General features: G+C 33.4%; 1 long non-coding RNA gene across 6 annotated transcripts in view; it reads left to right on the top strand.

Moving 5' to 3' along the window:
- The window catches only part of LOC143226117 (uncharacterized), a 33,785-nt gene extending 9,016 nt beyond the window's left edge, over positions 1-24,769 (top strand). Inside the window, exons 2-6 of one of the 6 annotated variants that reach the window (XR_013014351.1) lie at positions 932-1,024; positions 4,798-4,903; positions 7,907-7,965; positions 8,332-8,490; positions 9,274-11,563. This is a non-coding gene — a long non-coding RNA (uncharacterized LOC143226117). Of the gene's footprint in view, positions 1-931; positions 1,025-3,699; positions 3,768-4,797; positions 4,904-7,906; positions 7,966-8,331; positions 9,251-9,273; positions 11,564-23,890 lie in introns of those variants that run through there. The other 5 variants (XR_013014354.1, XR_013014349.1, XR_013014353.1 and 2 more) reach the window with 5 other exon arrangements.
- The last annotated feature ends 2,002 nt before the right edge of the window (positions 24,770-26,771 follow it).

Here is a 26,771-nt window from a genome sequence, read left to right as displayed (position 1 = left end):
GAGATATTGTGCATAAAATATGGTGAAGAGTCACAAGCCAGCACTACATAGTACACTGACAGGATTATCTCCCCTGATTCATCAGTATCACCCACTTAAACATACTGAAAACCTTGTCTGTTGATCTTTTATAAAGAAATCTTAATATAACCTTTCCATCCCTGGAGTAATTTTAGTAGCTGTGGTGTGAACAATTTACAACAAATCAGTGTCATGACTCAGACAAAGCTCAGATAATATTTCAAGTGAAGACTATCGAGGACCAACTAGTGACTTGAATTGAAAGATAACTTCCTCGTTTTTACTTGATAATCAGTTTAGGTTACATCACTCTGAACAGTCCTTCATACATCACCATTCCTTCTTGTGTATGAAGACCAAAGTTGTACACCACTTCATAAGTATTTGGTGGATCAGAGCAAGATGTATTGATTGTCTTTCTCATGAAGTTGTTTGATTCTGCAGGCACTTGTCACCTTGTAACTCAGAAGTTACTTTTTGTTTCATAAATGTTTAACAGAATTTGAATTAATAACTTTTTCTTTAATTATGTTTTTTATGTAAATCACTAAGATTTTCTATACTTAATCTTTTGCCATAGAAAGGGATTTTAAGATTATAAAACTTATTTATTTCAATATAATTTCTTCAATAAAGAAATAAGATTTGATATAAAATTGCAGAATGACTTGCCAACATTATGGTTAAGAATGTAACTGAAATGAGTCTGAGGTAATTAACCACCTTAATACAAAAGTTTCCAATACCAAATAATTAGTAGTAAACTGTATTTTAACAAAAAGATTAATTATGGGCCATTGAAAAACAAACTTTATATTATGTATTATAAACATTCTCCCCTGATTTTATTCCTCACTCAGGTTTAAAATTAACTGTAGGAAGTACATTTATGAAAAGTAATTTTTTACAGCATCCAATCAAGAGCAGTTTTCCTGATGAAGTCACTGGTGGTGTTTTATCAAAAGTGAAAAGAAAATTAGGCTTACTAGAAGTTTCCAAAATGGCAAGTGTATCTAAAGAATTATAAAAAAATGTACTTCAAACTAAAACATTTAGGCAACTGATTGTGATCCACATACATATTCCATTATCAATTTAATTATCTTCTATTAAACCTGTATGTGTGCTTGGTCATTCTTACCAGTTTTGTAATCTCCATGTAAACATGAAACTACATTAACCACTGAAATATTCTAAATATACAAAGTGTATTATCATGAGTTTTGGCAAATGTTTATCTAAATGTTACATTCCTTTTGCAAACTGAAATTATATTTCAAGTAAATTGCTTTCATAAAACATTTATCCATTAATTTATGAATTCTCTGTCAAGTAATTCTGTGTAAAGTGTGATTTTTCATGCTCAGAATAATTAATTGTGCTCATTTCATGGTTTTTATGTTTAATTTACCTTACTTATAATACCATCTAAATGAATATGATTTTATTATTTTTCATAGAACTCTAAACTTGCTCTCTCATCTTCACCACCATAACACCAACTGTAATGAAAGTAGTGAAACAAAGGTTGGACATACAAAATAATTGCAGATTGTGAAAATGCAATAACAATTTTTATTTTAGCACAGTCTCAGTTTTCTAAACATTTCCTGATTGGCTGCTTTTGATTTTATTACTTTACAATGCCTTTCTGACCCAATATAATGATGTAATTGTCAAATATACACAGTAGTAAAACTTAACCAACTGACTGAAACACAAAGTGTACAACTGAACATCTTCAACATCCAGATCCCTTCTTCCACCTCTTGTGGAGCAGATTAATTTTTTATATGCAAAAACGGCTCGTTTGGGCTGAGAAAACACTTTACATAGAAGAACGAACAACGTTTCGACCTTCACAAACTGAACCTGACGATGACCGAAGAAGGTCGAAACGTTGTTCGTTCTTCTATGTAAAGTGTTTTCTCAGCCCAAACGAGCCGTTTTTGCATATAAATTTCTCAACAAGTGGGTTTCTCGTCATCACTGAAGATTAATTTTTTGTTCAAAACTGAACTATTTGTCTCTTATTTAAGTTTCTGCCAGGACCTTGGCCTTGAAGATGCTGTACCCTATTCACCATCTGAGACTTCAGCCTTGAACAGGGTCTTTCCATATGTTTCCAGTACAGAGTCTGTACACTGGGTTTAACTGGTTATACTTTTTGGGAATATACAGTCAGCCATTCTTCCCTTTGGTCTTCATATTTAGGTGAAGCTGACTGAGTTCAGTATGTCACAGATTGATGTTGCTTTTTCCATCAATCAGCCCACCACACTATGTTTTATTACCACCTCTGCCTGTTACCTTTCTCTGAGTCATTTGAGGAAGGTTGATACTTCCATTTGGTTGTACTGTTTTCATTGCCAAACATCTTTTGAACCATTCTTTAATTCCCAGTTATACAGATGGTTTAAAATCAGTTAAGTCTATTGAATCTGCTATGGTTTGTTGCAGCTAGGTTGTTTTCTACAATATCCTCTCCACAGTTTCTGTGCTCACTGTCAAGTTATGTGGTATTTCTTTTGTTCTGGATGATATTGAAGCTACACAGTACACTCACTGTTCTATTTATACCAACTCTCTTCACTCCACTGGTCAGAGAATCACTTTGTGCTAATTCTCACCTTATTTTCCCAATATTCAACACTGGCTGGCCTATTTTTCTTCTATTTTCTATTCACATCCAGTTTTTCTGATTAACTGGTCATGTTGGTATTCACAGGAACAAGTTTGCTGACATTAAGTTGGTCTGTTTTGGTGCTGTCACTGCTTTGCTTGTTCTATATATGGACTACAGTACTGTATTCAAGGCTCAGCTTCTATTTTCCATATATTAGGATTGTTTCCTACATACTAATATCACCTATATTTCTATTCATTTTTTTATTTCCCGTATATTAGTATTATTTCCTATATATTTCTTCACATTATCATTTTCTGTAATTCCCATTCCTTTTTATTTTTCTATTCTGTGAAAACTGTTTTAACATTTTTTTAACTGTTGTCACTGCCATCTTTCATGTAATGCACACACTCTTTTATGTACATATAAACATGACAGGAATGTCTTCTGTTATTATTTACATAAATGACATCAACATCTGTACTTGTAATGTGCCCTACTAATCATTGCTCTTTATTATCCTAAAAAAGAATAGTCAATCGAGTAAAGATATTTTATGTCACCTTTATTGGGTTATATGTTGCACTGATAAAGATTTAAGCACTCATTCAGTTTTACATGTTCATAAACAGTCAAAGGATTGTTAGGCTAGTTTGGCCTGCTTGAAATGAATAGTGTATTTTGTTCAGTTTAAATTCTTGCTCTTGCTCAGTATGTTAGTTATTGATATTTCTTTTCCAAAAGTTTAGTGATGCATTTGAAAGCCACGCTGTGTAACACTGAATAGATTCAAAAAAGTTATTGGTATCTGAACAGACCTATTTGCCAAAATGGTTCCATCAGTCTATAGAAATACAGAGATAAAAGTTACAGTTTTCTAAATCACTTTTTGAGTATATGTATAAAGATTGGCTCTGCTTACTGTTAATAGGAAGATTTTGAATTTTTCATGAAACATTAAGAACAAGTTATGAGTACTTTATAAAAGTGATAAACGTAGCATGAGATAGACTTGAAATTGAAATTACTTTATTTTAACTAAACATTATAGTAAACTGAAAACATTGAAGATCTACATGTTGCATTCTTTGGAAATAAGAAGCTTTATGGCTGTCAGGTATTTACAGTGTTAAAGAGTATAATGTGTGTGGTAGAAGGAACACTAAATGTCCCTCTTGTGTTCATATATATAATAAACAGTTTGTGTCATGCTTCTTTGTTTTAATAGTAATGGTCTACAATTTATATCATTGTTTTGTAACAAAACTACCAATTGATATTGTCAGGTCAACTATGGTATTTATGTTGTGAATGTTTCATACATTTATTGGTTTGTTTTTTATTCTTGTCAACTTTGGTGATACAACAAAACAATTTAATTCAGAAATTATTTAGATTTAGAATTGATATTTTGTCTTTATTGAGCTGAGAGTAAGCTATTGCACAGTACATTTTTAAGCTTAATTATAAAACAAATAATACCCTAGGCTCACTTATTGCACCATGATAAGTTAGATAGCATTTTATTTACCAAGGGTTTCAGTGGAGTAGTGTTTCAACTAAGCCTTTGTTACAATAATGTTTTACACCTAATGCTTATATTTAGGCCATTAAATACACCTTCTGTTTCTAATGTTAAGATCAGATGATATCTAGTTGTGTCTAAGTGTGAATGTAAAGTACGTAATTCCCTCCAGTCTTACACTGTTAAATTAGGGATAGCTAGTTGACTTCCGTCTAGTTTTACACTGTTAAATTAGGGATAGCTAGCTGACTTCCGTCTAGTTTTACACTTCTAAATTAGGGATGGCTAATGCAGATAGCCCTCGTGTAGCATTGCATGAAATTCAAAAACAAACAAATAAACATAATTAAAGATGTATTAACTGTGGAAACTCTACTAAGTAAAATAGTTACATATATTTTTCCATATCACATCTTCCAATTATTTTAGTTTAGTCGCAGAGTCCATCAGTTTCCTTTCAATAAAATTGATTTCTTATTATTACTTTCTGACTTATGGTGTACAATTCCTTCTTTTCTTGTAATTTTTGTCAGTTAATTTACATATAACAGTTTACTTTATTTTGGTGCACTGGAATTTTTCTTGTAGAATTTTTGTTGTTATATTTTCTTATAACTTCTAGATCTTTTCTTGACATGGGACTGGGCAACCTACTTTCATGACTATGGACAAGAAAATAGTTAGAACTTAAGGGTAAACCCACAAGTTGCTGTAGTTCTGCTTCAAAAGTAAGTGGAACATGAAAGTAATCAAAGTTAATTTTAAATGTCACTCTATACTGCTTTATTATAAATTGTTAGCCTTTCCAATAATTATTATGCATGTTTTGATTTTTAAAAAAAGAAAATGAAAACATATAGCCACCTTAAAAGTTGTATGTTTAGTTACCTAGTCATATGTTGCCCTTAAGATACCTGAAACTATTGATGTCTTTCTCCAAGACTTGTCCTGCAAGATGTCAAGTTTCATTTTTTAAATTAAAAGTTAAGTCTTATTTAGTTTCTCAACTGGCCTTTAACATGTGTAAATACAAATTTAGAAAGAATGAAGGTAAGATGATAAATAGTTGTAGACTCTAAATAAAGTAATGTTTTATTTTTTCTTTCTTTAATGTTAGTTTATTTTTAGTATTGGTTAAATTGTTTTATATATATATATATATATATATTTGTTTACAAGGTTTATTTTGCATTGTTATCTTAAGATATGTGTTTAGAACAAAACTAAACCTCCTAAGCTTGCTGAATCTTGTGTTTGGGATTATAGCACAAAATTTGCTTGCATTGAGGGTACCATGACAAATGCATTAATACCTTCTAATCATAATAAGTATGGTGATATGTTAGATGTACATAATATTCATTTCTTGTTTAATTTTTATTTGAACTATATAGATATTTTGTTTTGATCAGAAGTTGGAAACAGTTGTAGATTTTATCACCAAAAAGTTTCTCTTCAAAGATTTTTTTTATCATAGTAATACATTAAACATAACTTGAGAATTCTCTGATGTCGAGAAACCCACTTGTTGAGAAATTTATATGCAAAAACGGCTCGTTTGGGTTGAGAAAATATTTTACATAGAAGGTCGAAACGTTGTTCACTCTTCTATGTAATATATTTTCTCAACCCAAATGAGCCGTTTTTCATATAAATTTGAGAATTATCTGTATTAATACCATAATTATCAATGAATCAGTTTTTACTGTCTAGAGTTTAATAATAGTTGAATGTCTGTTGTGTAGTCAGTTTATTTTTCGTAGGTAGATAGAAATAAAATCTTAAATTTATGGTATAATGTTTATAACTAAAATTCTGTTTTACATTTTGAAGTTAATGATCATGAATGTGTTAGTTAATTTAGCCATAATTAGTTTCATTTAGTAGAAAACCACTTAAATTCAGAAGGTTTGTTTATTCATATATTTAACAGTGCTTACCACAAATTTGCACAATTAATTGATACTTTCTTGCATATAAATACGATAGTTTTCCTTAACCTTTTTTTTTGTGATAACTAGGTGTCTAGGCTCTTTGTAATGAAAGAACACCTCATATCTGTTAAAGCATGTCTTGTTAGTTGGCATAACTAAGAATATAGATACTTGTAGGAATATCATGAAGTATATATTTTGTATAGGTTGATCTGTAAGTAATTTTGAAAATTTTATATTTAAGGTTGTTCTGTGTGTAAGCTTCTTTATAACAGAAGTTATATATGATTTTAACTACCAGCTTTTAGTTATGAGATAAAATTCATGTTTTTTGTTTATGTGTTGAAATATCCTGAAGTCATTGAATCAAAGTAATTTTTAAGAAAGATGTAAAGTTTGAGTAATTTTGCACAGTAATTATATGTTTAGAAGTTACACTGTCCACAAAAGAAGCTTCTCCACTACAATAAAAATACAACTGTTCATGAGTAGTTTGTTGATCCTGATTCTAAAAATTGTTGAATATTACTGATCACCTCTAGATTTTGAGCTATATTAGGTTTATTCTAAATATCTTTATATATTGTGAAAATAACTCTCTCTGATAACTTTATTTATTTATGAAAAATTGCATTTAAGAATGTTCAAAAACATCATGTAATTATATACTGACAATACACTTAAGCTATATTTAAAACTTTCATCATGGTATTATTTTTTATTTCTTTTTACAAAATACCTGACTGACTTGTTGCATCTTTTATGTATGTTGTTAGTTTCATGCTACAAGAATCAATAGTAATCTTCCATCATGATAGGATTCCACTGTCTTTCTTGATGTTACTGTTCTATTATAGACATAACTTTAGGGAAGTGCTCACCAAGATTATTGCTCACTGCACCAAGATCATTTGATAAGAAACTTAATTAAAAGTGTAAAAAGTGTAACTTTAGTGACATCTTGGACCAAGTTTTCCTCTTGTTCTCAGGGATATCATTAATCGTCACAACATAGTTTTCATCTCTGTAAATTCCAAAGAAAATTTTAATAACCAGTTTGAGTGATTTCCTTGCAGTAAGTTCTTTCTGACTGAGTAATGTTTCAAATCACCAGTCATCAGCACTTCCCAAATCTGTGGCCCAACAAAAATACGACCTTTTAGTTTTTACTTCACTAACTTTTTGAAACTTATAAGACTGATGGAGTGAGGGAAGAAACATATCTTAATAATTCACTGAAAGCTGGAACTCAACTTTCTGTTTTTCTGGAACATAATTCTCTCACTGGCCATTCATTTTTTTTAAATGAATTTTATGATATCGGCTATCCCAGACAGACAGTGTTTGGTATACTCACTTTATAGACTTAACAGTAGTGGATATTTGATTGCTTCAGGAATAAGCTGCATGTTCTACTATGTTCACAGCATTAATAACAGGAACCAATGGCTCAGTGTTCCCATTATGTAAAAGCACAGTTTTCACACTAACTTTAGATGAATTGGTGAAATGTTTTCTTTCTTGAAAGTATAATCACTACTTGATTCTTCAGTTAGTGCATCAACATTTGTACAGAAACACAAAGTATCTTGCATGCTGTCGTGAGAAGCAAGACTTTTATGATAAATTCCATTGCCGTAAATGAAAGTTCCTCATGCTGTTTCAGTATAAAACAAGTCACAAATCTGATCATTTAGCTCATCTTGTGTGATCAGATGAGGCAGTTTATGCTGAGATGCCACAGGGGTAAAATTACTAAATGAAGGAAGTAAAGATGATTCATTGTCTTTTTTGCAGTATTACTTCTGTTTCCCACTTTGCTGCTGGATGTGACACAAGAAAATCACACCAATGAGGTACTGGTTTCATCACAGATGTAATCTCTGAATATTTAGTGTATTGTTTAGTTTTGTCTGAATATGCAGAAATATTAATGCAAAAATAACAGTAAGTTAGATGATCTTTGGGCTCACAATGTATCATTGAAATTTTCAATGACACAATTGCTCTTCTTTGATTTAGCCACTGTGTGAAGCCAGATTTGGAAACTGTTCAACACAAATGTAGCATAAACTGTTTAGGTGGTTTTTTGGACTTTACTTGAAGTGAAAGCAGTCAGTACATGAAATAATTTTCCAAAAAAGTATAAAAGAATTATGTTTCGAGAACTAGTTTAAAATATTTTAAAAACAAAATTTTGATTTTATTTGATCATATCACAGGTATGATGTGAGGAAGATGGACTTTGTTTTGAATGTGCACAGAGCCAGACAAAGTAACCAACTGAGTGAGTGAGTGAAAAGCAGTTGAGAGAGAGGTGTATCACTCTGCCCATTTTAAGCTCAGTTGAGGGACTCCTCAAATGTTCCTGGGCAGAAAAGGTGAGCATGGGAATGAAGCAAAATTGGTGCAAGTCATTATAATTTTATCAAGAACAAATAGCACATATAAACAATACATATGGAGTTTCACACCAATACAATACAGTTACTGTTTGAAGTTATCAAAAAATGTATTACTTTTGTCCATTAAACTTTCTATGTAAACTTAATTTCACAGTATAAACCTATTGAACTGAGCTGATTGTATGGTATTACACATATTGTTAATAAAGTAGTGAGACACTACAGTATCTTAAAATCTGGAGGTGATAGACAAATTCTGATTACATATTTCTGAAACCTAAACTATCTAATTACCAAGAATCACTTGAGTTTTCTCTAGTAGCAAATGATTTGTTATGCAGTGTTACCTAAAACATTGTTTCGGGCAAATTTGTGTGTGTGCAGACTTGTAAAAGAGTTGATTGATTGATGAATTTGTGTTATAAAGATAAAAAGTTTGTTGTTTTTTTTACTTTACAATGGTGTGTTTACACTTTATATTTTATAATGCATGCTTTTGAACCAAAGTTTATTTATTTATGAAAAGTGTATAACCTACCTTTCAAGTTGTTTTAGAAATAAAATTATTGCTAAAAAATACAAGTTTCAAATAATGCAACATTTTTGTAAAGGGTCTTATTTTTTTCTGGTAGGTCTTGTTCAGGCTTGTGAATGAAAAGGATTTGTACAATTTTAATGATATAATTTACTATTTTTTTAAAATATTAATTTGATCTATCCATACTTTTAGTGTGAATTAATGTTCTTTACTCCATTAAGGATGAGAGAAGCAGACAAGAAGAAGTTGGTAGAAACTGCCCTAAAACAGCTCAGACAGTTAACATCAAACAGTGATTAGTATAATTGTACTTAATTCTTCCCTTTGTTACATATTTTGGTTTCCTATAATTACTGGCTTGATGGAAAGTATCCATTCAGTTTTTTGTGTGTTTAATGAATTAGTAAAATGTGACTGTTTAATGTCAAGAACATTGATATCAATTATTCTGAGAAGTGAGTGAACCAGGCTTTCAGTTAACATTAATAAAATATAAAGATTCTTATCATTACCACAGTTTTGTTAAAAAATGGATAGTTCTAGCAGCAGAGCTTTCCATATTAATGTCTGCCATAAAGGGAAATTAGGCCAAGAAGTGCACTCTCTACTTATTTCTAACAAAATATATTGACCAGTTCTTGATTATTTGGCTATATAGTTTTAAAATTTTGTGAGATACAAAAACGTTTATGGCACAAAATTATTAAAATTATTTGACCCATGTATTGCTTTATTTCTCAGTTTTAAATCACTTTTTGTTTAGCCCATTTATTGTGTTATAGAATAGGGAAAGAGTGTGATACTGAGGGAAGTTTGATATAAAATTAAATTGTGATCGTAACACAGATAGTAAAAAAAAGACATTAAACATGGATCAGTGTTATAGTTCTCTTCTAATTTTCCATATTTAATAGCTAGCTCATAACTGTTTTGTCTCAATGTAATATACAGATAGTAAATAATGAACTTGAATCATCTCATAAACTGTTGTTGTGACACAACTGAATTCCTTGTGTTTTCTGAATATAACTTAACAACTAATTGTAAAATTACAAACAGATATTAGAGTATAAACAAACCTTGAGGTCTAATAAATAGCAGCTGTGATAGATCTAAACTGTCTTTATGATTCAACACACTGATATAGTTGTGTTGAGAGAGTCATCTGTATAAACAATATTTGTAAAGATGTGTTTTCAAAACAAACACCAAGGGCCTTTATGAGATTTTTAGAATGGTACATGATACAGTTTTTCAAGTGTAGTCCCAGTTATTACTGGAAGAAACATCATCATGTGGATACAAAGTAAAATTGCCAACATGGTATGTGGTGAAGTAAAATGGTAAGCAGACAATACAGGAGAGAACAATTAGTATTATGTACAATAATTTAGGTATAGTTGACTGGTATGCTGTAACATAATGAAGGGAACTATTAATACATTGTGTTGTAATAATCCAAAAATGGCCAGATGATTGTTACTCTACCACAACTGCTGCAACCTAATGGCAAACACTAGAAAAACACAGTACTATGACAAGGAAATAAAAATGGTAATGTGATTGTTACCCTGCCAATATGGTATACTCTAATATAGTGGGAGATGCTAAAAACAAACAAACGTTACCACAACCATGAAAAAGTGGCTAAATGATTGTCACTGTGCTGTACCTTGATGTTGCTATAAGGTGACTGTTTTGTGGTGCTAAATAATTTGACAGAGTTGTTTACCAAACTAATGCAGAAGAGCATATGATGTTACTACTATAGAATAATTCAGTTTGTTTGTTACATATACAAAACAAATATGTCTGTAGTGATATTACAAAGTAGTATAATTTGTTTATCATTGTATAAACAGACTTTTCATCCTCTACTTACATCAGACACTTAGAGCTGGCAGCTGGTTTGTACTTAATATTAAACCCATTTACGTGCTGCTTATCTGAAAGCCAGTGTTCAGTTTATTTTGAAATAAATCTCACATCTCATGCTTGTAAGAAATGTTTGGTAGGATAGTCTACAAATAGGAAAAGAACTTTTAAAGATTTTTAAAAATGGGAATAATGTTTGACATGTTTCTCTGATAATTTAATACTGAAAGAAGTTAGTTGTGCTTAGCTTTTATGAAACATTTAAAATTGTGCCTTTTACTTGTCATATAAGTATGCTTCTGGTTGAATTTTAATTGACTAATTAGATAAAATAATTATTAACTATGTTGTAAAGTGCATTTTAGGCTCATAATGAATGATACATCATCAGGTTATTATGGGGTATAATTTTCAACAGTTTTTGTACTATACATTAAATAAACCCCACTATCTGGTAGATGGTGTAGTTAAATACTTTGCCTTTGCAAAGAGGTTTTAGTGGAATAGTCCATTGCAGTTAATAATAAGGTAATATAATTTACTTTGTTTGTGTGAATAATACATACTTCATGAAAAATATGTTAAGATCCATTTTTTTTCATAATTACAGTCATTAAACGTTGCTTTTTTTAAATATCATTCATGCTTTTTCATTTATTAATTTGACTGTTCATGGGAGAGATGTAATTAAACATTAAGGTGTTTTTTTTTCTCTCCAGCACTATACTGTTTCTCCTTCTGTTTGTTTAATTTGTTTGTTACATGAAATGCTAATTTTGAAGGTCCCAAACTTGTAGATGTTTACAGCATTACAACTACTAGTAAACATTTGTTAATGAAGAATTTTTGTAACATTACTCCTGTTACTGATTGTAAACAGAAGACTTAGTACTTGTGATTTACATATTAATTTATGTTAGTACAAGTATAGTACTATATCATGTTGTTGTTTTTTTAATTCATGGAATACCAATTGTGAATCATATTAGATACTCAAGAGATTCAGACAAATGTAAAAAGGTACAGAGCAATATAAAATTCTAACAAAAGATAGCCATGTTTAGATAGTGAGTAAAAAACTTTCATGTTTTGTTTTTGTTATTTGCTGTGAAAAAAAGTCAAAGTGGCCTTTTAACTGATACAAAACAATTTGTTAATGATAGTGCAAGTTCCCTTGCACAGGCCTTCAACAGTTACAGAGATTAGTGATAAGGGTTAACATTTTCTGTCACCATCAGTTGTCTTAAGGGTTCAAAATATTTGTAATCTAATAACCATCACGAAGGGTGGAAATTTCTGTAAGGTATCAGCCCCTGTGTTTCTTAAATGTTTTCATAAAAACTCACAGTTTGCAATCCATTTTGTCAGGTTGGACTTCAATGATCACATCATGATTCAAACTGCTTACTCTTTAATGTTCAACATTTAGTTGTTTCTTGTCCCAGCCTTTTGTATTACTTTGTTTTGACCATAGGCAATTTTTTTTTCAGAATAGTATGTTACTGTGGACATGAATAATTAGTGTAAATATGTGTTTATTGCTTTGACGTTTTGAACTATGAAGTGCTTCTTTATGTTTAGTTTTACACTTCTGGAAACTTCTAAAACCATTTAACTCAATTGGGATTTTAACACTAGTTAAAAGGTTATAAAACTTGATAATATTTTCATGCTTTTGTATTAATAATAAAAATTTATCAGAGAAACTAACTTTAAAACATAATATTTATAAGTAGATTTCAAATAAAACAAGTCAGAACTATTTGTGTGTGTGTGTGTGTTTGGAAAATATTTTATTAATCATTATAAACTTATAACTGCTACAAAGAAACTGTATAACATACTTATTTTTCTGGTTGTGTCAGATGTTGATGTTTTTCAATTTGAAGAAATCAAGTTTTGTGGAATGTTTTTTTGTTTAGTAACTAAGAAAGATATTTATCTGCACAGTACATTGCACTTTTTTTTGTTTGTGGGGTACATTTGTTTTCCACAAAATAGTTTATTGTAACTATCTGTTTATACCTTTGTCACTGAGTTTTTGAGAGATAGTTTCCAAGTTCCTTTTGTGTGCAAACCAAACAATTTCCATAAAATCAGTTTATAAATTTTTGGTAAATTTATCCTATTTTATAACACCATTTTTTTGTTTGTTGTATATAGAGCTATATTTATATGTTTATGTACACAGTATATTTATTATTTGTTTTGGTTTCTGAAAATATTGGATGGATGAATGGATAGAATACATTAAAAGTTAATTGTATACTTAGTGTTGGTTTGTTAGCTGGTGTTTATTTTTAATGTTTTAAACAGTAATTTGTTTGTATTTACCAGTACTATATTATATGAAACTATATTGTTTTATCCAATTACAAACAAGCATACTTCAATGAGATGTTGATTGTTGTTTTTTAAGTTAAGAAATAATGTTACAGTTGTTAACAGAATGACTAGTACACAGTTTCCAAAAAATGTTTTGTAGATTGTTTTTATTATAGGCTGTGTTTGACTTACAGATATTGCTGTATAGTCACAGTTCTTTGTAGTAACATTTACTATGCAACTCTAGATATATATACTCAAGTACTTTTGTCAGACATCATTTCATTTGTAGGTCATAAAAACGTGATGAATATAATCTACAGCCTTTTTTACTGTTTGTTTTTAACAACTAAAATAAGAAGACAATTTTTATGATACAATATCAAGATGTTCCTCTCATTTAATACTTCTGCTTATAATGACGTAAAATTATTTTTATGGAAGAACATTACAACTTTATTCAACATACATTATTATTGTAGCATTATATTTTATTTCATAACATTCAGTTTGAGATGTTTTAAGGATAGTTTGGTACAGCTGTAGCAATGTATCCTTGTCTGATAAATTTTTTAGTGTTCCTCTTTCTTTTGTTCATACAATCATATGTCCTAATGTGTTATTAAATACAGTTATTGTGAAGGAAAAAGAAAATTAATTTTATTTTTAACATGATACAGGATATTTGAATATTTTGAGTTATTTGCTTGAATCATTTCATAATGGTCATTATGAAGAATGAGGATTTAACAATCTCGATTAAACAGAAGTTTATTTATACATCGCTATTTATCTTCAGTTAAGACATTTTTACATTTTTGTGTTAGAGATTCCATCTTTTGATTTCCCATCCTATATTATAATCCTTGTACAAATTTTACAACCCTTGTCATTCCCATTTGGTGATCACGTTTGTATGTATATCTTCCCCCTTAAATATCTGATTGGCAAATAGCAAGATTTTGCCCCAGCTGTTATTATCTTTGAAGGAAGTTCACTGAATATGGTAAATTAACATTTTTCCAGGGATATTTTTAGCATGATACAGCCATTTTCTCAAAGCTCTTTTTGCTTTCAATTGTAAATTCAAGAAGGTTTACTGTTAGTAATAGGGATAACACAAGATGAGTCTGTAAAAATATTTTATATATCAGTTTTTTTACTTCCAATAAAAAAAATTTCCTTTTAAGAAAACGAGGACAGTTTCACACCAGGCCTGGCATGGCCTAATGCGTTAAGGTGTACGCTTCGTAATCTGAGGGTTGCGAGTTCGCGACCGAGTCGAGCCAAAACATGCTCGCCCTCCCAGCCGTGGGGGCGTTATAATGTGACGGTCAATCCCACTATTCGTTGGTAAAAGAGTAGCCCAAGAGTGGCGGTGGGTGGTGATGACTAGCTGCCTTCCCTCTTGTCTTACACTGCTAAATTAGTGACGGCTAGCACAGACAGCCCTCGAGTTGCTTTGTGCACAAATTTAGGCCCTGTACTCAGTAACCTTATTACATCATTGAACAGAATATATAAATATATATATGTTTTAAAAAATAACTTTAATGGTAGTCCAGTGACAAAACTAGTTATTTTGTAGATTTTATAAGTAGAAAACAAACTTTTTGGATTGCCAATAATCATTGTGTCAATGGAAGCTCATTCAAATATTTTATCTAATTCACACTGATACATAGTTTAGTAACATCCAGAAAATTATTTTTATACGCCCAAGTACTTGTTGATAACATTATTAATTTTGTTACTTGGTGCATAGAGCCCCCTTCCCCAGTGGCACAGCGATATGTGTGTAGACTTACAACGTTATAATCTAGATTTCGATACCCGTAGTGGTCAGATCATCTGTAGCTTTGTGCTTAACTTCAAACATATAGCGTGTCTATGGAGCGCTAACAAAGGCTGTTTTTTATACTATTTCACGATCATGCTAGAATGGCTTTAAATTTAATGATTCTTAAAACACATTCATTGTCAAGCTTGCGTTCACGTTTTTGAATACGTTTTTTTTTCATAATTACAGTCATTAAGTGTTGCTTTTTTTTAATATAATTCATGCTTTTTCATTTATAAATTTGACTGCTCATGGGAGAGATGTAATTAAACATTAAGGTTTTTTTTTTTCTCTCCAGCACTATACTGTTTCTCCTTCTGTTTGTTTAATTTGTTTGTTACATGAAATGCTAATTTTGAAGGTCCCAAACTTGTAGATGTTTACAGCATTACAACTACTAGTAAACATTTGTTAATGAAGAATTTTTGTAACATTACTCCTGTTACGGATTGTAAACAGAAGGCTTAGTTCTCGTGATTTGCATATTATTTTATGTTAGTACAAATACAATACTACATCATGTAGTTGTTGTTTTTTAATTCATGGAATACCTATCATGTATCATATCAGATACTGAAGAGATTCAGACAAATAAAAAGGGTACAGAACAATATAAAATTCTAGCAAAAGATAGCCATGTTTAGATAGTGAGTAAAAAACTTTCATGTTTTGTTTTTGTTATTTGTTGTGAAAAAAAGTCAAAGTGGCCTTTTAACTAATGTAAAACAATTTGTTTATGATAGTGCAAGTTCCCTTGCACAGGCCTTCAACAGTTACAGAGATTAGTGATAAGGGTTAACATTTTCTGTGACCATCAGTTGTCTTAAGGGTTCAAAATATTTGTAAGCTAATAACCATCATGAATGGTGGAAACTTCTGTAAGGTATCAGCCTCTGTGTTTCTTAAATGTTTTCATAAAAACTCACAGTTGTTTGCAATCCATTTTGTCAGGTTGGACTTCAATGGTCACATCATGATTCAAACTGCTTACTCTTGAATGTTCAACATTTAGTTGTTTCTTGTCCCAGCCTTTTGTATTACTTTGTTTTGACCATAGGCAATTTTTTTTTCAGAATAGTATGTTACTGTGGACATGAATAATTAGTGTAAATATGTGTTTATTGCTTTGACGTTTCGAACTATGAAGTGCTTCTTTATGCTTAGTTTTACACTTCTAGAAACAGCTAAAACCATTTAACTCAATTGGGATTTTAACACTAGTTAAAAAGGTTATAAAACTTGATAATATTTTCATGCTTTTGTGTTAATAATAAAAATTTATCAGAGAAACTAACTTTAAAACATAATATTTATAAGTAGATTTCAAATAAAACAAGTCAGAACTATTTTTGTGTGTGTGTGTGTTTGGAAAATATTTTATTAATCATTATAAACTTATAACTGCTACAAAGAAACTGTATAACATACTTATTTTTCTGGTTGTGTCAGATGTTGATGTTTTTCAGTTTGAAGAAATAAAGTTTTGTGGAATGTTTTTTTGTTTTATAACAAAGAAAGATATTTATCTGCACAGTACATTGTAATTTTTTTGTTTGTGGGGTACATTTTTTTTTCCACAAAATAGTTTATTGTAACTTACCTGTCCATACCTTTATTGCTGAGTTTTTGGGAGATAGTTTCCAAGTTCCTTTTGTGTGCAAACCAAACAATTTCCATAAAATCAGTTTATAAATTTTTGGTAAATTTGTCCTATTTAATAATACCATTTTTTTGCTTGAGTTGTATATAGAGCTATATTTATATGTTTATGTACACAGTATATTTATTATTTGTTTTGGTTTCTGAAAATATTGGATGGATGAATGGATAGAATACATTAAAAGTTAATTGTATACTTAGTGTTGGTTTGTTAGCTGGTGTTTATTTTCAATGTTTTAAACAGTAATTTGTTTGTATTTACCAGTACTATATTATATGAAACTATATTGTTTTATCCAATAACAAACAAGCATTCTTCAATAAGATGTTTTTCTGTTGTCAAATATATCAATCCAAACAGTTATGACAAGTTGAGCAGAATGTGTATTTACTGGGATTCATTGAGTGTTTTCATTTTGCTAAATTAGGGACGGCTAGCACAGATAGCCCTCGAGTAGCTTTGTGCGAAATTCCACAAAAACAAACAAACAATCATAAACGATTAAAGACTTATAAACTTGCAAGGCGCGTTAAAAAAGCTGAACAACAGTATGTGTGTGTGTTGGTTGGAAGGAAGCAGGATGTGAGTGAAGCACTTGAATTTGAAAAAAACAAAACGTAAACCATTCGTGTGTAATTTTAGATTACATGTGACTGAAATAGTCATTCTGAATTTTTATAGTTTATTAACTAAATGTGTAATAATCACACAATCTCACATTTTCTTATTGTAGAAGCAGAACAAAAAGTGTATTATAGCTGTGATTGTTTCACAATTTTGGTGTGGAATGTTTGAAAACGAATGGTGTTTAATTAGGAGGTTTCGCAGGTTACACAAAGGAAATTTGAAAATTTTTAGATTATAAAATGTATTTTTAACTTTAATACTTTGGTCTACTTTCATCATTTTTATAGTCATGATCAAGTTCACAGTGTAGATCTTTTTTTTTGTCAATTTTTTAAAAAGTAATTAAGAGAACTATGCAAGAGTTTGTTGGCTGTGGTTTGTATATTTGTACATAAATTTTCACAATGTACCACAAGAGACTTTGTGTGCTGCAGTAATTATTAAGTTTTGTGTTGATTGTATTTTATTTATGTGTTTCAGTCCTATGCTTAACCATACTGGAAATGCATATTCGATTGTATATATGTTTTTGTAGGTTTTCATTATGTTGTCTGGTGAGGTTCCTTGGTTTTTGCCGGTTAGATCATTTGCATAACTTGTGCGTCTCTAGTTTTTTTTTTAAATATGTTATTTGCATGTTTCATCCATGTTAATTTCGTATTGAAGGTTAAATCTAACAGGTTTGTTGTGGTCTGGAGAAGTGTTTCGCTCGTGTGTAATTTGGAAGGATCTCTTTTATGTTTTGTTTGTGAATGTAACTTATTGATTTTTGGTAAGTTTGGTTTAACACAATATTTCTGACAGTATTCTTCAATATTATCTAACAACAGTTGTAGATTTGTCGCTGTTACGGATGGGGTGGGAGCACTTTTTCAGACCACAATATCGTCCGTGAATTGTGATGCATACTCCAAGTTTGGGTGATTTAAGGGCATATTGATGAACAGAATAGGGCTAATTACCCCTCCTTGTGGGACACCAACCTCTGGAATAAAGGAGAAGGTTCCCCTGATGAAATAATAATCAGTGATGTCGAGAAAACCCACTTGTAGAGAAATATATGTTAAAACGGCATCGTTAGGTTCACAAAGGATGACTAAAGGTCGAAACGTTGTTCGCTCCTCTACGTAAAATATATTCTCAACCCAAACGAGCCGTTTTTTACACATATAAGGTTCCCCTGACATTCATTTTTCAACTTCCCTTTTCCAGGACTCCTCGGTGTGGATTCCTGTACGTGGTGAGGGGACCTCCCAGGGAAGGTTCTGTTCTGTCTGGATACCTTCTCTGGGACCTAAACATCCACCCACGTGTTTGCCTGCGTGGCGACCCGTGAAAGGGAGAAGAGGATCCTGGTGGTTGAGGGGTCCAACCCTAACACACTACTTTGGCCTGTAAACGGGCGGCCTTTGGGTGGCCCTCCTTGGGTCAATCGGCTGGTCCACTTGGGCTAGAGTCAACCAAGTACCAGTGTTGGAAGTTCTCAACGGGTGTTGTGGACATTGTGCCTGTAGCTGGTGTTTGGGTATAGTGCGTCCCCTCGTAGGGCTCTATGGTGTGTGGGGTCAGTGGGTACCAAAATTTTTTTTTCTTGTGAATCCTCTTTCAAAAAATTTATATAAAATAGCGACCACGTCATGAAGACTCTGAGCAGAACTCTTCAACATCTGTAACAAACGTACCTCATTTTCTGATATTACATTCTCTTTCAGAAAAACCTTTAGGGCAATTGTCCCCCTTTTTATTCAGAAGGGACTAAAGGGTCTTGCTGGCTCTCTAAAGTCAGTAAAGAAGTTTCGATCTGGAGATATATTAGTTGAAACATCCACAACCCACCACAGTAAACTCCTCTTGAATTCAACAGCAATTGGGGGTATACCTATTGAGGTTACCCCTCATGCTACCTTGAATTCATCACGAGGAGTTATTGTTGAGAGGGATTTGAAGAACATCCCTGAGTCAGAGATTCTCACTGGTCTCTCCACTCAAGGAGTTTCTGCAGTGAGGCGCATTTCCACTCGCAAAGATGGAGTTACACTGCCAACAAATACTTTCGCTTTGACATTTACATCATCACGTGCACCTGCCACCATCAAGGCAGGTTATCTAATTTTCAGAGTACGGCCATACATTCCAAATCTTCTCCGATGTTTCCAGTGTTAGAGGTTCGGCCACTCAAAGACATCATATCGTGGTTCCCTAACATGTGCTCGTTGTGGTGGCAAGAACCACGATGCCTATAAAGGTGACATGGACCCACATTGCGTCAACTGCAATGGTTCTCACCCTTCCTATTGTCGTTCTTGCCCAAAATGGTTGGAGGAAAAAGAGGTGCAGCGTTTGAAAACGACTCATAACATTAGTTATCCTGAGGCCCGGAAATTGCTGCCTGACACTCCATCTCGGACATATGCTGCTGCACTTCGTTCCACAACTACAGTGGGAGTGCAGACAGATATCTCTGTGCCTCCAGGAGAATCGTTTTCAGAAAAATGAAAAGCCTTTTGACCTGCATGGTTAAAAAGGTTGATGAATCGACTTTCACACCCATCTCTGTTTCTCCCATACATTCCAACAAACTTCAAGATACATATCCTTCAGTTTCAAATACAGGCATTTCTTCTGATACATCTTTTTCTCCCACCCCAAGAGGCAAAACAATCATTCATTCGCCCAATTCACCTGCAGGTAAATAAAATGGCCACCTTGATACAATGGAACTGTCGAGGTTTTCGTTCTAATCTGGATGATATCAAAACACTGATTGCTTCCTACAATCCTGTATGTCTTTTTTTACAAGAAACATTTCTAAAACCTGCTGATACAGTCACCATTCGGCAGTTTTCTCTGTATAGAAATGACAGGGTGGACACATGCTAGTCAACCAATAATGCCACCTCTCCATGTACTAGTCCATCACACAGCCTGTCATTTCTATACAGAGAAAACTGCCGAATGGTGACTGTATCAGCAGGTTTTAGAAATGTTTCTTGTAAAGAAAGACATACAGGATTGTAGGAAGCATCCATCCATGTTTCCTTGGGCCATACCATCACTGTTTGTTCTCTCTACCAGTTCCCTGGAGAAACATGTGAATCAATCAGACCTTGATGCTCTCGTTGAACAGTTGCCGTCTCCCTTTATACTCCTGGGGGACTTTAATAAACATCATCCCTCTGGGAAAGTGCTGTTATTGATGGGAGGGGTCGCTCTGTAGAGCGTATGCTCTCTGATCACAATCTTTCTCTTTTCAATACTGGTTCTTCCACTTAATTTCATGCACCAAGTCAGTTATTTACTGCTATTTATCTCTCAATTTGCTCCCCTTCATTATTCTCCCATTTTTCATGGAGGGTTGACAATAATCCACTAGGCAGTAATCATTTTCCTATACTTTTGAGAGAGACTGGCTGAGGCCGATGCCACCCTACCCACGTGCCCCGGTGGAAGCTGGATCAGGCAGACTGGTCCACTTTCACTGCTCTCGCAGAACTTTATCATGCCATCGTGAATCAGCCATAAATAGACGACTGTGTGGCAGCGGTAACTGGCTGTATTATACAAGCAGCTGCTCAGTGTATTCATAAAACCTCGACACGTTTTCCACAATATCCTCGTCCGTGGTGGAATCCTGCTTGCTACAAAGCACGGAAGGCTCATAAACGAGCCTGGGGTACTTTTCATAGATATTCCACACTTTCGAACCGCATCGCTTTTCAGCGGGCCCGTGCACATGCTAGGTGGGTTAGACGTCAAAGCCAGAAGGAATCTTGGATTAAGTTCACAACTAGCATATCTTCTACCACCAGTTCCAAGGTCATATGGGACAGGATTCGAAAGGTCAGTGGGCACTACAATTCTGTCCCCCTCTCGATTTCACTTTCTGATGGTCAGGAGGTGGCTGATGTCCAGAGCATTGCTCTAGGTGAAATCTTTTGCCGGGTATCTAGCACTTCTGCTTGTTCCTCCACCTTCTTGGCCATCAAGACTCGGGCAGAGCGTTCACTTGTTTCCTTTCGAACTGACTGTCTTTTTGACTATAACTGTCCCTTTACACTGATGGAACTGAAAATGGCCCTTCATCAGTCTGGGAGTACATCTGTTGGACCTGATGATGTACACTATGACATGCTGCACCATCTATCTCCTGCTTCTCTTGATGTCCTTCCAATTGTCTTTAACCAGATCTGGTAAAAGATTGTTTTTCCTGATGCCTGGCGCCAGGCTATTATTTTACCTTTTTCTAAGCCAGGGATAGATCCCAAGATACCTTCAAACTACCGTCCAATTGCTTTGACGAGCTGTCTCTGTAAGACCTTAGAAAGGATAGTTAATGCTCGTCTTGTTTGGTTTCTCGAATCAAACAACCTCCTCTCGCCCACCCAGTGTGGGTTCCGACGACAGCACTCCACCACAGACCACCTAATTCGTGTTGAAACATCAATCAGAGAAGCCTTTCTCAAACACCAACATATTGTATCAATATTCTGTGACATTGAGAAGGCTTACGGCACAACGTGGAGGTATGGCGTTTTGCCAGACCTCCATACATATGGGTTACGTGGCTATTTACCCATGTTTATTAACAAAAATTTAGTGGACAGAAGATTTCAAGTTGTGTGGGTTCGACACTCTCCCGTTTTTTTGTACAGGAAAGTCCCTCAGGGCTATGTTTTGAGTGCCATAATTTTCAGTATAAAGATAAATGCCATCACTGAACAACTTCCTCTCACTATTGCGAATGGGTTGTATGTTGACGACTTTCACATCTCATGTCAGTCGTCGAACATGAGATATATTGAGCAGCAACTACAAACTGCCCTCAATGGTGTACTGAAGTGGACTTTGGCGAATGGTTTTAATTTCTCTCTCTCTAAAACCGTTTGCATGCACTTTTGCCGCCAACGGGAATTCACCCTGATCCTGAACTTCATATCGGTGAAGTTTCGCTGCCAGTGGTTCCTGAGACCAAATTCTTGGGGCTTATCTTTGACTGTAAGCTAACCTTTATGCCACACTTAAAGTAGCTGTGGGTCAAATGCACAAGAGCACTGAACATCCTCCGTGTCCTCTCTACTACCAGTTGGGGAGCAGATTGATGTTCTATGTTAAAGGTATATCGTGTTTTTATTCGATCAAAACTCGACTATGGATCAATGGTCTATGGCTCTGCCAGACCCTCTGCCTTAAAGATGCTGGTCCCCATTCATCACCAAGGACTTCGACTCTGCACTGAGGCTTTCTGCACCTCTCCAGTTCAAAGCTTATACGTTGAATCTCATGAACCTTCTCTGCATCTTCGCCGTTTGCAACTATCTTTACTATATTATTCAAAACTTCGTTCCTTACCAAAGCACCCACCTGGGAATGTGTTTTCCTTTCTCAGTGGGCCATACTTTTTCAGAACAGATGATCTGCCATTGCTCTGTTTGGCCTTCGCATCCAGGCGCAATTAGATGAATTGGGTCTGTCCTTAAATAACATTGCAGATTTCACGGGTCAGCCCATCCCTCCATGGCTTATTAGTCCCCAAATGTGACCTTTCTTTCAGTCACCTAAAAAAGGCAGATACTCCAGATTGGAAGTACCATCTTTTATTTAATGAACATTTTTCAAACAATCATTCCGTTCCCATTTATACATATGCTTCCAAATCAGGTAATTCAGTGGGCTCTGCTATAGTTTGCTGCGGTTCGGCGGTTGTGCGCAAAATCCCCTCTACAGCTTCTGTGTTTACTGCTGAACTGTATGCCATAATCTCTTGCCCTGGATCATATTGAAGTTGACCAGTATTCGAACTGCACTATTTATACTGACTCGCTTAGTTCTATACTGGCCCTGGAATCGCAACACGTTGGCTCACACCTTGTTCTCGCTGATATTCAAAACCAACTGGCCAGTTTCTCATTAACTGCTACTTCTATCCAGTTTTTCTGGATACCAGGCCATGTTGGTATTCATGGGAACAAGCTTGCAGACACGGCAGCTAAATCTATCTGCTCCGGCACTATCACCACTGTGCCTATTCCGTATATGGACTATGGTCTTGTATTCAAGGCTCGGCTCCGTACCAGCTGGCAGTCCACTTGGAGTGAACAACGCGACAACAAGCTTTTTCAAATGAAACCTTATATTGGGCTTTGGCCATCTAGCTTCCGTTAGGTTCGGAAAGAGGAAGTTGTTCTGACTAGACTATGCATTGTTCAAAGTTTTTTAACTCATCGTTTTCTTTTATCTGGAACTGATGCACCAATGTGTAGTTTGTGTAACACTCAAATCACTATCAGCCACATTTTACTTTCTTGCCATCGTTACACTTCTCAACGACGGCAATATTTTAAACATGTTTTCTTCCCAGGGTGTATCTGTAACATTGGACAATGTTATTGGTTAGGGTGACACTGTCCACCTTGATGAAGTTTTCGTTTTTAATGGCCATTAATCTTTTAATCTCATTTAAGTGTTGCATATTTATTTATTACACCTTTTAATTGTTGCTACTTTTTTACAGTTTCATTCTCTCCAGTTCAATTTAACATTGGAAAATGACCAGAACATTAAATAACTCGACACCAGGACTGGAAGGGCCAACTTCAGGTGACAAACGCTGCTGTTTGAACTATCCGTTTGTCGTCCTGGCGAGTTGTTATTCCACTTTTGCTGCATGTTTTTTAAACTTTTATTACTTTACCCTTTGGTACTGGCCATAATGACACATAACCCAGAACCAGGACTGAAAAGGCCAACTTCAGATGACTGACGGTGGTTTTTGAACTTACCTGTTAGTCTTCCTGTCGGGTTATGATCATTACCAATGTGCTTGAGTAAGTACTTTACAATTCAGATAATTAACAAGGAATATAATTTTATATTAATCTATGTTTCACTTTCACAGATTTATCAGAGTTAATATGTTCAATTATTTGATGTTAGAATATCTGTTAAATTACAAAACTGCTTGTAATGTTCTATTTCTCGAGTCTGTCATAACATGTGTCTAACAATGTATAACTTATTATTTATGTTTCCTTACAGTATTAATATTATAGTTGGTTTAAAACTGTAGAAAATTGTGTGGTGGTTGTTAATGGAAGAAAAGGAAATGTTGAAGATAGAACCACCACAAAGTTAACTACAGTATGCACACACTTTAATATATGTACGTTTGTTGTTACAATGTTTCAGGTAATGCCCTTTTTCATTTATCTCTTCCTAAATAATAAATTGTTAGATGAAAACACAAAATCAAATGCTTTTTGACAATATAATTAATAAATGTGCACAACAAAGCTTACTAATATTTGTAACAATCGGAAGTTGTGTGTATATATATGTAAACAGACACACACCATTCCCTGTATTCACACACACACACATATATATATGTAAACACACACAGCACTCCTGTATGTACACATATGTGAACACATTCACTGCTCCCTGTATTTATATATATGTAAACACACACACTGCTCCCTGTATTTATATATATGCATCAATTACTTTTTTAAAATTTCCTTCCCTTAGTCTTACTACAAACTACTATTTGAGATTTGTTGTAGCTTCAAAAATATATGTAGGAAATTGGAGAACACATGGGTACAAGTGATCACTGTTGTATTAAGTTTGATATTTTTCCTGGATATTGAATTCAGAATATTTTGATTCCAAATTTTAAAAATCAAATTTTGAAGGAAAGCAACAAGAATTATCCATTGTGAATTGGGCATCTGTGTTATGCTGAGACACAAAGCAAATATGGAAAATCTTTAAAGAAAAATTTTTCAGTATTCAAGGTAAATATTTTCCTTACATAAAGAACAGGGTAGCACCAAGTAAAAACAATGTTGACTCATGAAGAGTATTGGAAGTAAAATTAATGAGAAACAAAACAAATTGAAAATAAACTAATGTAACTTCTCTTATCAACCGGGGTGATGAAAATTGTTCCAGTATTTACAGACCCATTAGTCTTACATCAGTTGTAGATCACATTTTGGAGAGTCTGATAAAAGAAAAAACTTCAAAAAGTTATTTAACCAAGTTTAGAATTTTATCAGACAGCTAACGTGGTTTCACTGATGGAAAACCTTGGCTTACAAAATCTTCTGGCATTCATTCAAAAGGTTACTATTTGTGTTGATGAGAGTAAGAGTAGATCAGGAAGAAAGGATTGTCACAAATGTAGTTCAACCAAACTAGATTAATGTCACAAATGAGGTACCTCAGGGTTCAAGTCTTAGGACCTTTGCTCCTTTTGATATGCATCCATGACACAGATGAAAGAATGGTCAATAAATAATTAAATGTGCAGATTACATTAAGACATAGGGTGTTACTGCCTGTGAAGAGAATGCTGCTGATTTACAGAAAGATTTGTATCATTCAGTGAATTGGGAAAATAAATGGCAGATGGGATTTTATTATAATAAATGTAAAATAATGCCACTGGATTATCATATGAATAATAATTTTGATGGGAATAATCTAAACAATAGAGAAAAAGGGATCTTAATATAATAGCTGATCAGTCTCAGAAGCTATCCAAGCATTGTGTTATTGCTGGTGGTAGAGCAAATAAAATTTTAGGTTATATCAACAGAGATTTTCAATATCAGTCTAAAGCAGTTATAATTTCATTGTATGATTCATTGGTTAGATCATATTTGAAGTACTGTGTTCAGTCTTGGTATCCTTACCTTTGGAAGGGCTTTAAATTTTTGAAGGGGTTCAAAGTTGAGTTACTAGAAAGATGTCTAGGATGGAGTAGTCATATGAGGAGTGGCTGAAATATCTCATTCTGCCTTCTCTTAAAAAAAGAAGAATTGAAGGAGGGATGTGATATGATAGAGGTGTTTAAGATTGTAAAAGAATTGATAAAGTTGATGCATCATCTTTATTCATACTTAACAGTGAGAATTGTAAGACAAAGGGACCCAAGTATAAACATTGGCAGAGTAGAAGTCACCTTTCAGGATATGTTGGAGTGTTTGTTTTTTACTACGTCTTAGTCAGTAGTTGTGAATTATGGGTAAAACGTTGTTTTTTGTGTGTTTTTTTTTGCCAAACAAGTCCTGCATTCTTGTTGAAGAGAAAATAACAGTCATGCATTTTTGTTGAAAAACGAAGCAAGTCATGCATTCCTGTTTAAATACAAAACAAAACAGGTAATGTGTTACTGTTTATTAAAGGCAAAATATTTTGGTTTGGTTTGTTTAGAAGTAAGCACAAAGCTATATAACGGGCTATCTATGCTTTGCCCACCACATGATTCAAAACCCGGTTTCTACCGGTGTGAGTCGTCAGATATACTTCAGTGCCACTAGGGTGCAAAGAAAAAAGAAGAGACAATTTCAAATTTCCGATGATAGTGCTTGTTGTCTTGAAATCAT

This window comes from Tachypleus tridentatus, chromosome 9, assembly GCF_004210375.1.
Source record: "Tachypleus tridentatus isolate NWPU-2018 chromosome 9, ASM421037v1, whole genome shotgun sequence".
NCBI lineage: Eukaryota > Metazoa > Arthropoda > Merostomata > Xiphosura > Limulidae > Tachypleus > Tachypleus tridentatus.
This window is presented reverse-complemented; position numbering and strand designations above follow the sequence as displayed.